This window comes from Pelmatolapia mariae, linkage group LG4, assembly GCF_036321145.2.
Source record: "Pelmatolapia mariae isolate MD_Pm_ZW linkage group LG4, Pm_UMD_F_2, whole genome shotgun sequence".
Lineage (NCBI taxonomy): Eukaryota > Metazoa > Chordata > Actinopteri > Cichliformes > Cichlidae > Pelmatolapia > Pelmatolapia mariae.
In genome coordinates, this window is record NC_086230.1 from 10062010 (window position 1) to 10076851 (window position 14842).

At 43.9% G+C, this 14842-nt stretch overlaps 1 protein-coding gene across 2 annotated transcripts in view; it reads right to left on the minus strand.

Moving 5' to 3' along the window:
* Positions 1 to 14842, minus strand: part of LOC134625956 (glutamate receptor ionotropic, NMDA 2B-like) — a 138296-nt gene that overhangs the window by 83819 nt on the left and 39635 nt on the right. The window lies entirely within an intron of this gene.

The window sequence follows — 14842 nt, forward strand, 5'->3', positions numbered from 1 at the left end:
TTTTTAAAAAAGCACAGATTAACAGACCGGGGCTGGGTAAAAATCTGTCTTTATTACTGTTCCGGTCACAGATGGGTGTTGTCCTTGAAGGTCCACAAGATTTACTGATGAAACTGAGGTTGAGGAGTGTGTACGGCATAAAAAGGGCTTCACACAGTGCCAACACGAAATCTTCCTCCATACAGTGAAGAGAGTGTCATGATTTGGAGGCGGTTTGATGCCTCTACACAGCTCGCCATCAGTTTTTATCAAAGCACATTAACCCTGTGAAGTCTGAGCGATGAAAAAAATGCCAGAAAATTCACATTTTTTTAAAACTAGAGTATTTATAAATATCAGTTTGCATATGTGAGTGCAAATTATTGTTCACAATAAACAAACGCATATATGGGGGTTATGGTTTACTCATAAATCAAATATGATACACTTGGGGTTACAGGGCTTTTTTTCACACATGCACTGCAGAACTTCCACAAGGATCTGAGCACAGAGCGCTTAATAGCCCAGTGAATTCACAGCTAGTGGCCACCCAGGCGGCTCTCTCACCCAAACCAAACAGCAGTGAAAAAGCAGCTGAAGCAGACCGTCTCCTGCTGTGTGCTGCCTGTAAGAAAGGACAACTTTGGACAGTGACCCCGGCTGATTCTCCTGACCGTGCACAGGCTTCAGCTTTGCAGGATTATGTCAGGGTGGCTGTCTGCCACCGAAAGCTCTGTAGGAGTTGGCCGATACACCAGGACAATAAACCAAAGAAGTAAATCTTCTGTGGGATCACTTTGACCGAAGAAAATCCATCATTTGGAGTGGCTCCACCAGAGAGCCCAGAGATGCTGTGGAATTATCTCAAGAAGTCGTTCACAGCAGATATCCTGTCTGAGCTGAAGCAGTTTCTTTAAAGGAGAAATTCTCGCTAAAATGCTTTTAGTTGTTGCTGCCAAGGAGGCTCGCCTTTTTATTAAACCCAAGAGTCCACTTACTTTTTCCACAACCACTATGTGTGTGCATTGTGCTTTCTTCGCTTAAGCGCACAGCGCCTTTGTCAGTACTTGGGACTCCAACACAGATCTGATCATAGATTACAACCACTGCAGTTCATGCCAGCGTACCACATGTATTGTGTACACAAAGGCCGGCATAAGAAGAGATGCTGCCGTTGCTAAAGCCAGGATTGGTGCATGAGCTGCGCGTGCAAGGTGAAGGTTTGTGGCGCGGTTGTGTGAGCCGCCTGTTTCATGGTTACATCCATCGGCGGCACAAACACTTCTGTCGACGCAGTCGATGCTACCGGCTAAGTCAGCAAGAAGAGGCGTGGGAGGAATTTTGTTGGAAAAAACAAAAAAAAGAACAGCACTTAAACAGAAGCACGAAGAGGCTTCTTGATAACAGAAACTCCTGCAGGGTGCAAACAGGGGTGGGGGGGGAAAAAAGCTGTGCTTGTGCCCAGAGATAGCTGAGTGGTTAAAGTCGGCCACCCCCGGAGCCTTGTGCGTCCCCCCGCTGACCTTGGATCAAACGCTGACAAAATACTCTCTTTTCTGTTTAACTCCCTGCTTTTTAGAGTCAAAGGAAAAATCACACCACTAATGAGATATCCATGTAACGATTATGATTTTTAACACACTAGTGAGCCAGAAAAGCTCATTACCACTTTAGGTACAAACAAAAAAGGGATAGGCAAGAGGTGAGCGCAACAGAAATATCACTGTAAAAAAAGAATTTTGAAAAGACTCGATCACCAACAGCAAAAACACCTGAACAAAAGAAAGGGCCATTTTAATTAGCTCAGTCAGTTTTAAAAGGCATCTGACAGTCCACACATATTAATATGGATGCCTGAAAGACACAAGATTGAACTAACTATAGATAAAGGGGGAAAAAAAGAAAGAAAATCACACTCAAAAATAGCCTCAAAGTCCACCTGACACCAGGAACACAGGCAAAGCTTGACAAATTAAGAAATTAATACCACAAGTCACTTTCTTAAATTGAGGTTAATTAACAGACTATAAGAGGATGTGGCTGTTGGCTCCACTGACCGCAGACATTTTGGATCTTCCAGAATTTGCACTAAGAAGAGACGGTCGGCTATAGAAAGAGAAACACATCATGTTTACTTCAAGTTGCTGTAACAACAAAAAAGAACTTTGTAAATTCTACACGCACAACCCCAACCTCAACAAACCCACTGTCCACTGTTAGCACATACAGGTGTTGAATATTGATGTTATTCTCCAAGAACAGTACGATACTAAGCTCTGTGTTTATACCCGGAGGCCTAAAAATATTGTTAAAGATCTATAATACACAAGCAACCATCTTGAGGGAATCATCCGCTGTTACATAACAGCCAAGACATACGTCTGTACGACCGCTGTTTTGTACCTCGAGGTGGAAGCATGTTTCAAGACGATAATGGCCTTGATACTAAGTGCTTTCATGAACACAGAAACTGTTTCACCACACCGGAACATCCCTGGAACTTAAGCAAGCACATAGAAATATGGATTTCCAAGTAAAAAAACCACTCAGAAGTTGGACGGCAGAAATCCAAGGACATGTTAAACTCTGGGGGGAAAACATGACCCTTACATTTTCAAGTAACACGTGTGTTCGCATAAATCATGTTGTACAAGGAGCAAGATCTAATCGCGCAAACTTGGCCTCTTGTCTTTCTCGCTGGCTTCACTTCCCGAGATAAAAGTTTGGCTACAGCGTGCTGGAGAATCTACGGCGATGCCCACATGCTGTAGGTAGGTGCTACTATCAACTGGCTCTCATCCAGACCGAGGAGATAATACGGCACAGACGTGATGCTATTGCTTCCACGTTCCTATCGAACGAGGTAACCTTGGCATGAGTAAGAGCACAATGCAAAGACTTCTAGTACAGTATCAGCTGTGATTCTGTCTGTGTAAGAGATGCACACCACAACGATAGAGGCATAAACTTTAAACACGAATTATGGCCCATTGTTTGCTGAGAAAACACAGTTACAACGCGTTTAATTTGAAAGCGTCTCTTTAAAAAAGCCATTGGGTTCATTTATGAGACGCATGCATGTGTATGGGATTGTTTTTTGTGTTGTTGTTGTTGTTGTTGATGTGCTAGTTGATGTCCTAGTACAGAGCGTTCTTTCTATTAGCATATTGCATTGTACAAAAGCCCCCCCTCCGTGCCCGGCCGCCTCATGCCAATAAAAGTCTATTAAGCCTGTTTGACTTTGGTAATGCAAATCAGCCTTCAGAGGAGAAGAGAGGAGCTCTGGTCCACCCAAGAAGTGCTTGACACAACACTGATGTGCCAGAGAACTAATGCAAATAACTTTAATGCCCAGTGGGGGTTGTTTTAGTGATAATGATAACGATCATAACTTCTGGTACTGAACACGGAAATGGTGTTAGAGATGATCAAAAAAAGCTCACAAATGCTTGTAGCTGTGTGCAGCTACATTGTACTGCTTTCTACTTCTTTAATGCCTCCTTCAGTTCTTCATCAACCATTTTTAGCTAAAACGGCAATGCATGCGCTAGTCTGTTGGTTAGTCAACCACTTCAACAAGGCTTCGTGGATTTTTATGGCACTGGGTATAAACACTCTTACTGCTGATACGATAGCTAATACTGATTTTCCAATCAGATTTTATTTAATGCCACTTACAGGCAAAAGAGTCAAATATATCCTGCAAAACATATCATCATCTACCAGACAAGTTGGCAAAGCGAGCGAGGGTGAGTGTCTTCTTCTCTAGTGCTTGCCATTTGCACGACTTGAGGAGTTTAATGTGGTGACAGCTGTTTTTCAGGCAGCACGTCAGCCATATTGGCAGCAGATTTGGAGTTTTTTGAACATCACAAGGGCATAACTGATTGCAACAAAAAATAGTCACCATGGGTAGCAGCATGCACCAGCGGCTTCCTACAGAGCTGAATTTAATTTGTAAACTCCAGAAAGTTATCCTGCTTTCTGCCACGAGTTGTTTAATGGCTCAAAGGCTAGGGTAAAAATAAAAGGGAGCATCCAAATTCAGCGATTTCCCCGTGATTACGTTTCATTTTTGCTGTCCGATACCATTTGAAAGCACTTGCAGCTTGTATCATTAGGGTGAAGGAAACACAAGAGATTGAACTCTGTTTACTTGTGTGACTCTGTTATATTTAAGTATCCTGTTTGCAGTTTAAGTTTTAACAGTGTGATTATTTATTTATTTTTACTAAATCCATTGTCATTGTCACATCAGAGTCTGAACATTCGCAGAAAATTGCAATCCCCCAAATTGCTGGAGCATAGTGAATCATCCCAGTAATTACAATACAAAAATATGGCTACCATCTATTGATTATCAATGCAAGGATGAAGCGTATTCGTGATGTGCTGGCAGCCCAGGCCTTCGCGCTGTACTGATAGTGTCCACAAAGTGAGCAATATACATGCCGGAGGTGTATTTTTCCTCTCGGAGTATTGTCTATTTATCACGTCTGACTCATATGTCTGTGTACTGTATCTGTAAATGTGTTTGTATGGAAGCTGAAGGCCGGGCAGATTGCCTGCCGGTCGACGCGCTAGGACGAACTGCGGGGTTGTGGGTAAATGCGGAGAGACAGAGGGAGTGAAGACTAAAGAGGAGGTGGTGTTTGCTGTAATTTAGGAGAACAAGGGAGGGGATGGGCAATATTTACATTCATCACAGGAGCTCGCCTTGCTTCAATTCACATGACGTGAGAAAGTGAGAAAGGGGAAGGAGAGCGCCGAGCGGTTTGAGATAAAAAAAAAAAACAGAGAGGGAGAGACGAGACAGAATGGGGTTGAGCAAAAAGATCTTTTTTGTGTTTCTTGTTTTCTTTTTTTTTAAATTCTACCCCAGAAATACTTTAGTGAAGCAGCATCTATAAATACAAGGCACCGGGTTTTCCAACCTGAGCAAATATGGTATTCTTGCCAGTCAAACAGTGCGTTTTTCTATTTGTAATTATCGGGTAAACCACAGTGCCCTTTGAGCAGCTTTTAAAACAAACTGCACAAAAAAAGAGGAAAAATGAGCTCGCTCCTGTGATTTCACCATCTGCAAACTCACATCCGAGCACAGATTACGATTTATTTACAGTAATGATTACATTCACTGCAGAGCTGCGTTTCTCTTCCCTCCTGATCCGCCCGTACGTTGCGGGGAACAAACAGGGTCTGGCCTGCTTCTTTCCCACCTGGAATCCATCTTGGGGAGAAAACCTTACACACCCAAAGAGATTACACTGTCACCCGGGAGGCGCACGGCTTGTGCGGACGTGTGAAAACGTTTGCATTTGCCATCACGTTTAAGGTATATGTGAGCTTGGACGGCTGCGAACATGGAGGAAGGGGGAGGTTAAGTCAGCATAAACGTGGAAGACAAGGGTGTCCAGGGTTGAATAATTTTTACTCTGCGGGTCAGCAGGAACGCATCTGAACATATTGGTCTGATGTATAGGCTGCTGCGTGCAGCTGCAGCTGTGTGTGTGTCACAGCATGTGGCTCTGATGACGGCCAGCTTGGCTCAGCATTGGTGAGTAATTGAGTGAGCACATTGTGGTCTTACGCCTTTCTTGTTCCACATCCCTGCCTCTTGCCTCTTGACTACATATCCCCCTCCTTTATCCCTCCATCTGCATTTCTCCTTCCCCTCTAACGTCCTAATTTTGTCTATTTCCTGTCTTCCTCTTCTGCTTTTTTTTCTCCCACCAACCGATGCATGGCTTGTAAGAGAGGAGGCCAAAGGTGAAGCAGAGCGTGGACGCCGTAAGGGCAGGTGAAAGGAGGCAGAACCTGTTGACTAAATAAAGCATCAGGAGGAAAACGGATTAAAACTGTTCACACTGACACGTGGGCGATAACATTTCCATGTATTCACTGCGCTCAAAGCTGTGTTCATATTCTGTTATTGTTCTATAAAATGCTATTGTACATATAAATGAATCCAAGCAAACTGCAATTAAAATAAAATCGACTTACTGATGTCGCGTGGCAGATTTGTCTAATTTATGACCAGCGCAGCGTGACCAAAAGCCTTGATAGAACTTAATCTAATGTGAATATATTTGCTATTATGTGGCATGTATTAATATTAGAAATGGTCTTGTTGGATCATCTATGATGATCTAGCACTATGAGTTTGCAACCCAAGGAAAAGGGAGTTGTTTTTTTCACTTCCTGTTCTCTTCCGGATGGTTGAGGATGTAGGCTCTTCACCTTACAGTACAAACTACCTTGAGAAGACTGTTGTTAAAGTTTGGTGCTATGCTAATTAAAGTAAACTGAATTTTAGCACCGTTTAGCTCCCCAGCTGAGCAGGCGACCAGATCGATCGTGACCCGAGGCCCTCTGTCTTCTCCTACTCTCTCTCTTCACTGTGCCTTCTAATAAAGGAGCCCAAATATTTAATCTAATGGAAATGCATTCTCCCATCTTCTCCATATTTTCTCTCGCTCATATCCAGAGCACCTTGAAATCATACTTGCTGAAGTCGTGGAGGATTTGAGCGCTGACATGACCAGACAGGCAGTGTGACTCACACAGAGCGATCCTCCTATCTCAGACTGTACCTCTCGACTCGCAGACTCTGAAACCAAGTTGCTACTGCATAAACAGACCTCAAGTCTCAGCGCCGTGTTCAGCGGCAGTTTCATTTTGTTCTTGCGCCTTGTCACGACGCCAGAAAAAAACACTCAGAGACTGACACGCAGTTTAAAAGTGGTGAATATTCATGACTATCCTCATGAATATGTATGTTTTCTTAGAGTAATTACTATTATTTCTGTTGTTTTGTTTTTTATTTCTTTTTAATGCACGTGATCATTTCCATCTCGTACCTTTCTAACAGATTGGGAAACATGAGCTGAATGTTTTTGTTTTTGTGCCACAAAACTTGGCTAAATTTGACCAAGTAGTACAAAATAAAGTCTAATTCAGATGCTGCCAAGTTTTTCAGTGCTCCTGCGCCTTCCCAGAAAATATACTCATAAGGCAAAGTGAGTGAAGAGCCGATCTGCATATGTTCAAATCATACTCGCGCCACCTTTGACCAGGACTGATCAGTGAGATGAACAATCATGGATCAGCTGGGAAATGTCAACAGGGCCGTGTCATAACCTTGCAGATGTAAAGACTTGGAGGGAAAAAGATCATCCTAGATCCTGCAGATGTAGCAGGAAGGTGTAGCTCTTCATCAGTATCCCAAGTGTCGTTAGGCAGTAATTAACTAGAGTTCAGAATTTGCACCGCTTCTGTCCCCTCTCCATATATACTGTATAGAAAAGGACTGACTCATCCCAGCCTATGAACAGATAGCGGTACATTCCCTTTCCACCCCTGAATCAGGCCGGAGGCAGGCAGAGATAAGACTAATCAGAGTCCCAGCAAAGGGTTGGTGTAAAGATCCACAAGAGGCTAGGAGGGAAGGATGGAGGTTCGAGAAGGGGCGGATAAGAAGGGAGGAGTTGCTTAGAGTAGATCATGGTGGCAGTGGTTGGGTGAAGTGGGAAAAGGATGGGAGTGTTCGGTTATTGGTGTCTAGAGGAAGGAGACGTTTGGGTGTAGAGGCAGTAGTCATGAAAGGAAAGTACAGAGGGACAGAAGATGAGGCTGATGCAGGTAGTAATAAAGTAAGAGGGAGAAGAGAAGGAGGAGGGGGAGAGGCTGAGGCAGGGTGTAAAGGCATGTCTAAAGGGATGGCTGGTGTGGAAGGAAAAGGTGTGGTCCCATACCAGAGGGACAGAGAGTGAAAATTAAGAAAAAAGAGGCCAAGTGAGGAGGAAAAGAGAGGGGAGGGGCGAGACTGAGACAATGCCTGAACCTGAGGGGAGGTAAAGAAAAGGAGGTAAGGGATGGATGAACTGTCCCAGTTTAATGCACCATTCCTGACAAATTTCGCTCAGTTCTGCTGGCACCTGAGAACAGGGAGAGGCAGGGGAGTGACAAGGCGTGGAAAACAGGGGGCATGGAAGGTGGATTAACCCATACATCTAGTGTAAATCTGTCCGTCTGGCTCATGAGCTGCCACGGGACGAAGGAGACCATCTACAACAATCCAATTTCACAAATCAAGACGGAGAGGAAGAGTAAAACAGCAGAACATTACAACCTGATGAATGAAAAGACAGACAAATCAGCGTTCAGCGTTTTTTTTTTCTTTAATCAGTCTTCAGGTATTAAAATAAATTAAAAATCACAGAGTGAAAAGTGAGTCCGGTTCAGAGAGGGAGAGGTGTAGAATGAAAAGTTATGGAGCAGGTTTAAAAATGGCCACATTCTAAATGGTCGGAGTAAATTGAGACCAACAGGGTTAGAAAATAGGACACATAAATTTAGGGCTCTCGATATTTTTCACTACCTCTTCCTAGCTCCCTCTCTCGCTCGAGGAAAGGAAAGGGGAACACACACACAGTGGGCTGTCACATTTTCTAAACCAGGACAATGAGAAGGTAAGAACAGACTACCGAGGGGACAGTTCCATGCAGAAATTAAGAAAACTTTCTACAGTTTTGGATTTATCCTCTTCATGTAAAGCTGGGGTGTCAAATATAAGGCCCGGGGGCCAGAATAGGCCCAGCAAAGACTCCAACCCGGCCCATCGGAGTGTGTTGGAAAATGTAAAGGAGGGCACAAAGTTGGGAAATTTAACCTTATTTTAAGACGTTTTGCAGCTCCCCCATACTTCATACTAATTAAGGTAATTAAGTAACAGTTAAACAACCAAATGGCTGTTTTTTCACTGTCAAACTGAGAAGTTTCTATTTTCTTACAAAGAGTTACAAAACAAAAAATGTTTTCTGTGAGTTGACCAAAACTATCTGTTTTATTTTTATTTTAAGTCTGGGCAATGACATGCGTTTTTATGCATTATTACACATTTATTTCTTATAGTTTAAGCCCAAAAAGTCATTCTGGCAGATTTCTTTCATTTATTACAGCAGTATTTCTTTATCATGAGGCATACAGTTGAAATTGCACTTCTTTTCTCTACGTTATGATATCTCAGGGATTAAAAGTGTAATTAAACTTCTTTACACTGGCAGAAAGGGTGAGTTACAATGGTCTGGCCCATTTAAGATCAAAGTAGGCTGTATGCGGCCCACGATGTAAATTTCGGGATTCAGCTGAGCGTTTATATATGTGCTCAATGAGCATTTTTTTGTGTAACAGTAAAAAGTATATATACAATCTCGAAACACGTGCAAAGTTCCAGAAAAAGAAATCTCCCAGTAATCTTTTTGCATTTGAAAGCAGCCGTTTGGGACACTGCTACAGGCACACAGACAGTAAATGAGCTGACCGAGATGCACCTGGGGATGAAACCAAAAAAAAAAAAAGGAAAAGAAAGTAAAGAGAACATAGCTGGGATGAAAGGATAGATCAGAAAGCTGTTAGATGGGGTTCAATATGCTTTTCTGGACACAAAAAAATAATAAAATCCACAAATGAATTAAACAATTAGAGGCGAGGGACACAGATGAGAGACTGGAACAGACAGAAACAGAATGAAGAAAGAAATAAAAACAGACAAAGAGAAACTCGGAGAGAGAGAGAGAGACGTCAGGCAGAGGAACACTCGCTTTTTAATTCTCTTATCGTTTACAAATTGCTCCTAATTGCATCTATGTTTTAGCGAGGACGCGGTCCTGCCAAGCCGAACGGCACATTACATTAATAGAGTACAGGACCTCGGTGATTGCTGCAACAATAGGTGCTATTGTAGGACATTAATTGGGAATATAAATGCAGAAACGTTTATGTTCAACCGCCCCGGATAAAAACCCCAAGAGGGCACGGTGAGCGCACAGAAACGACGCCTAAACAAGTCTGTTTCTTTTGGGGCCCAAAATTTGAAAGAACAGCTCCTCCTAACTATAGGGTAAAACATACACACAGAGAATGACCGGAACATGCTTCTTCGGAGGTACGGGTGTTAATTGCACCACTGAATTCCCTCTTGGCGCTGTGATTAAATGGTTCAACTGGCTTACTTGCGCACTCCACGGCAATTACGCCTGGCTCCGGTTCAACATCAGCCCGGTCTCCTCTGAACACAAAGGCACGCAGACGGGGACGACTTGCGCTCACGAAATTGCTCTCTCTCTCTCCCCTCACAAAAGGCTCAGGACACCCGCAGTGCAAATGACCACGTTTGGAGCGGTGAAAACGGCTGAATTATTTGGGCAAAAGTTAATTGATCGCATCCTGCTGTTTGGCTTCTGAAGAAAGCTGCCAGTCGCACAATGGATGTGACGGAACAGATTTGTTTGTGTGCCCGAGCGCCCGAGCATCCCCCCGTGGATTCTTTGTGTGTGGATGCGATGGTGTCGTGGAAACAGTTTAGACTTTCTTAGAATATCTGTTTAATATGCATCCATTAATCCCCCTTGTGACACATGTTACTGTACATTTATGGGGGGGGGAGCATGTGTGCCATCATTTTGCATCCTCCTGCATGTGTGCAAATGTTATTCATATTATATTACAGTTTCCAGTAATCAGGGTTGGCTGCGTTCCCCTTTTTCTCGTTAATTGCTGACGATCTTATAGCTAAATCCTATGCACAAGCAGATGCTATCTCCCTCCTAATCTACAACGACTGCCTCCTCCCTCAGATTGGTTCACTATTCTTGTTGCGTAGTGGCCCTGGGGGTGATCGGCAACAACTACAATTATTTGTGCCACTACAAAGCCGTACCTTCTAGACAAGCTGAGGAAAATAGCGCCGCATGTCTTGATAATATGAGCATTAGCCAGAGCTTTAGATCATGCTGATTACTGCAGTCCAACAGACACTGTAGTGCTACAACAAACAGGGTGGTGCTGGAAATCACTAGTGACAAAAGGACTGGCAGCTACAGTCATGTTGGCTACATGAACACAAACACACAGATGCCTATAGACCCGCACGCACTTAAACAGTTAGATGAGTGCCTCTGTTTTCTCTTTCGTCTTTATCTTATCCAGTCTCTCACAGACGTGCAGACAGCTGTGCTCGATCCGTCTTCTTCTTCTTCCTCTTCCGTCCTCCTCCATCCAGGCATAGGCAGATTCTCTTTTTGTTTGGATAGATGGCAACACCACTGCTGCAAACAGGTCTGTGTCACTCCCCAACTCCCCTCTCTCCCTCTGTTTTCTCAGTCATGTGGCCATCCACACAAAGCACTCATCCTCTTATTTATCGTCATCCCTCTATCCCTCCCTACCTCATTTATCTTACTCATTGATATAGATGTGAGAGTGTTAATGGAGGCTTAATAGTAAAGGAAAGGAAATCCCAGAAAGTTGATTCTGTTGTGGACACATACAGAGCAGTATTTAAGGTTTGACTCGTATCATCATCCACTGGAGGATAAACTGGGTGTCATCAGGAGGCTACAACACAGAGCGAACACCGTCCCTGCCAGACACAGCAGCCAGGGAAGCAGGAGAACATCATATCAAAGAGGCCCTGAGTAAATGTGCTTATCCCAGCTGAGCGTTTAACAAAGCTGGGAAGAGGCCAAAAGAAAGCTCCGGGTGATTCAGAAGAGAAGAAGAACGAACGCTGCCCAAGCAAAAGCCATTGGTGATCCTTTATGTGTCAGGAGTATCGGAACAGCTGAGATGCATTTGTTCAAACCCCAAAATACTACAAAAACGGGTTCGTGGTTCGTGGTTCCTGGGAATTATATATCAGGGAAACCAAGGAACCTCTGACAAAGTGGATGGCACAAAATAGAAGAGCAACCTCATCAGGATAGGACTCTGCTCTGTATTTACACCTAATGGGCCTGTAAGTGTAAAAAGAAGGCACACTGGTTTGAATGAGGAGTCAAAGAGTCCATTTACGTGAAAAGGGAATGACCATCGTTAACCCAAGGAGGGGATCTAAGAGTTCATCTTTCACATGTACAATGTGGTTACGGTTGGTGGTTGGTTTGTTGGTGGTTCGATCCCTGGCTTCTCCAGTCTGCATGCTAAAATATAGCAGATACTGAACCCTGAGTGTGAATTTTAGAAAAGGCTTAGACATGGAAGAAAATGCTTCTGTAAATGAGACATGGATAAAATGCCTTAATTCTTGAATAGAAGACTCATTTCCCGCAGGCCTCCTTGTATATTGAGAATCAAGAACCTAAGCTTGTGACTTATTGTTAGGCAAAGGTTTTACTTTTAGTTTTAATGTCCTAATGGAACTGTGTACTGTTTATATGAGCTGGGACTTAAGGAGTCACTTGGTTGAGTGATGAAACTTTCTGGGAGATGTGAGTGCCCTTTGCCTTGATCCATCGCTCACCTTTCCCCTCTTCATCCGCCTTCTTCCTCATTTTGTGCTAATATGGACCCACCTGGATTCCTCCGCCCATGCCTTTCATCTATTTAACTCTTCTGCTTTCATGCTCATACAAGCTTACTTTTGTTAAAGTAATGCACTTACAACTAAGAGCTATTCGGAGATACACAACAAATGTGGAAGCTAGAGTCCCACTTATTCCTGGGTAATTCCTTCACTTGGAGCTTTTTGTTTGTTACGGATGTCAAACGAGTCTTAGTGTTTTGGGTAATGATCTCTGACTGTAGGCTGTATCAAAGATGGATGTAACTGCTGTGATGTCACCTACTGCTTTGTGAAACCTTGACTTGAGCTGGAGTTTAGGATAAGCTATTACTAAAGTTAACTGCACATTAAACCAGATATTTGCTGTTGTCCACGTGTGCACGTGTATTTTGGTAAACTCAGCTTTTCGTTTGCATCTTGGCAAATGAGATGAGCTACTCACCATTGGCGTCTCAGCTGCAAATAGCCGGATATGATGGCGAGTCTGACTGAAACCACTGTGTGCAGTTTCACACCACAGATAATCCTCTATTTTGAGACATAGTATCACCGAGATTACTAAAAAAAAGACCAAATTTTTTCTGCAATGATTCCAAACGAGTGCGCTCATAAACTCTGCAGGAAAATGTTTGTGGAGGTCAGAACAGAAATCCGTTTTCGCATAGACTTTTAGAGGACGTCTTTGCGCACCCACAGGTATCGCCATCTGGTGGTTTTCAGATAGAATGCAAGTTTTTAGCATTGGCGTTTTTCCCACCCCAAAGCTAGGTCCGTGTTTTCCGCTGTCTACTGTCTACTGAACATGTGATTCCATGAGGATCCGCTCACATCTGGAGTCAGCCTCTAGTGGAAATTTAGGGAACTGCAGTTTCTGCTTTTTCTGAGTCATTTTCAGCCCCAAAGCATGTTCCTTGGTAATGATACTGCTTTGTAAGTAACACTCATGCATGCATGAAAAAGAGTATTTTTCTGATAAAGATCCAATTTGACTCTTCACACTTACTCTCCTGCAGAGTGCCCGTTTTATGGAATTATCTTGTACCAGTCCTGAAAACTCTCCTCTCCAGCACGCACTAAAACCCCAAACACAACATTCCCCACCTTCTCCGTCGTTTCCTGTTATCATCTTTCCTCGGATGTGTAATGAAAAAGGAGGGGTTATCCTGTCAACTGTAATAGCAGCATTTGGCCTTCAATCTTGGCGGATGCACTCATTTGTGTGTGTGTGTGTGTGTGTGTGCGTGCGCGCGCGCGCGCGAGCATGTGATGATTAGGAGCCCTAAGATAAACGCCCCGTACTCCATCCCTATTTCCCAATCTTTGTCAGTCCATTTCCTTGAGATGCTCTCTCAGAAAAAAAAAACACAAATACCACAAGCCAATTTTTCTTAAGCTCTATAACTCTGCCTTTCATTTTATCTTCCATACTTTATCGCTTTTTCTCCATCGCAGCTGTCCGCGGGAGAGGAAACTTTTCCCGTTCCTCTTCCTCTCTCTTTATCTCTCTCAGCACCTACCACTCACTTTTAGACACAGTATCCCCCCCCTTTCCCCTCAAGTCTGAATGGTCTTAAACTGACTACTTTTGTGCCCTCTGGCCACATCTGCCCGTCTCGTCTACAGGCAGCCCCCATCTGAACCCCACCTGATCCACGTCCCACCTCTCCCTTCCTACCCACTTTCCCTCAAAGTAGAATTTAGTCCCCTCAGTCTCATTTCCTCCCCCCGCTATCTCAATTTCTCTATTTTCACTCATGTATTTTGCGTTCCCTCACTCTCCTGCCTTCTGATCCTTCCTTGCTATACTTTCGGCACTCCATTGTCTCAGCCCATTAGGCAGACACAAATCCGTTCGGGGACACTGAGCCTTAGCGCGACCTCGTCCCTCCTGACTCCCCCGGACCTCAGCGCAGCCAGGAGGAAGCTCTCAGGGGAGGCAGTCTCTGGCTTGCGGTTGGGGGAAATCCATTTAATCCTTCTCCACAAAACGCTGCTCTTTTTCCACCGCCTGGTGCACTTAGGGGCACGTGCACTTAATTAACAACACCGCTGCTGCACACACACACAAACATGTTCACAAGGGCCCATTCCTTCTTTCTCGTGGATTTTCTTCAGCCTGTGTTTTTGCATTCGGTGAAGCACAAATAGAAATTTTAATAGTTAACACAGTTGGATGACGATTGGAGTTCTTGAAATGATTTATACAGTTTTTTTTTCTTTAAAAAAAATGTGATTAGCAGGTCTGGGTGTGGGGGTGCGTGTCTGTACGAGGACTGAACTGTGAGCATAGGTGTGTCCGCCGAGCAGCAGTGTCTGCAATTGGAGTGGAGCAGTTTTAAATGGGAGCGGACGGTTCTCTGCCACTTCGCTCCTTAGAGCTCTAATGAGAAGGAACAGAGAGAAGAGTTTCAGTGGTGGCCGCTGGCCTCGGCGTGTCACTGCAGCTCACATCTCTGCTGGCGCAACGACCTGTTGCCACCAAGAGGGTACGCGGACAAACTAGAGGATGACTACATGAAG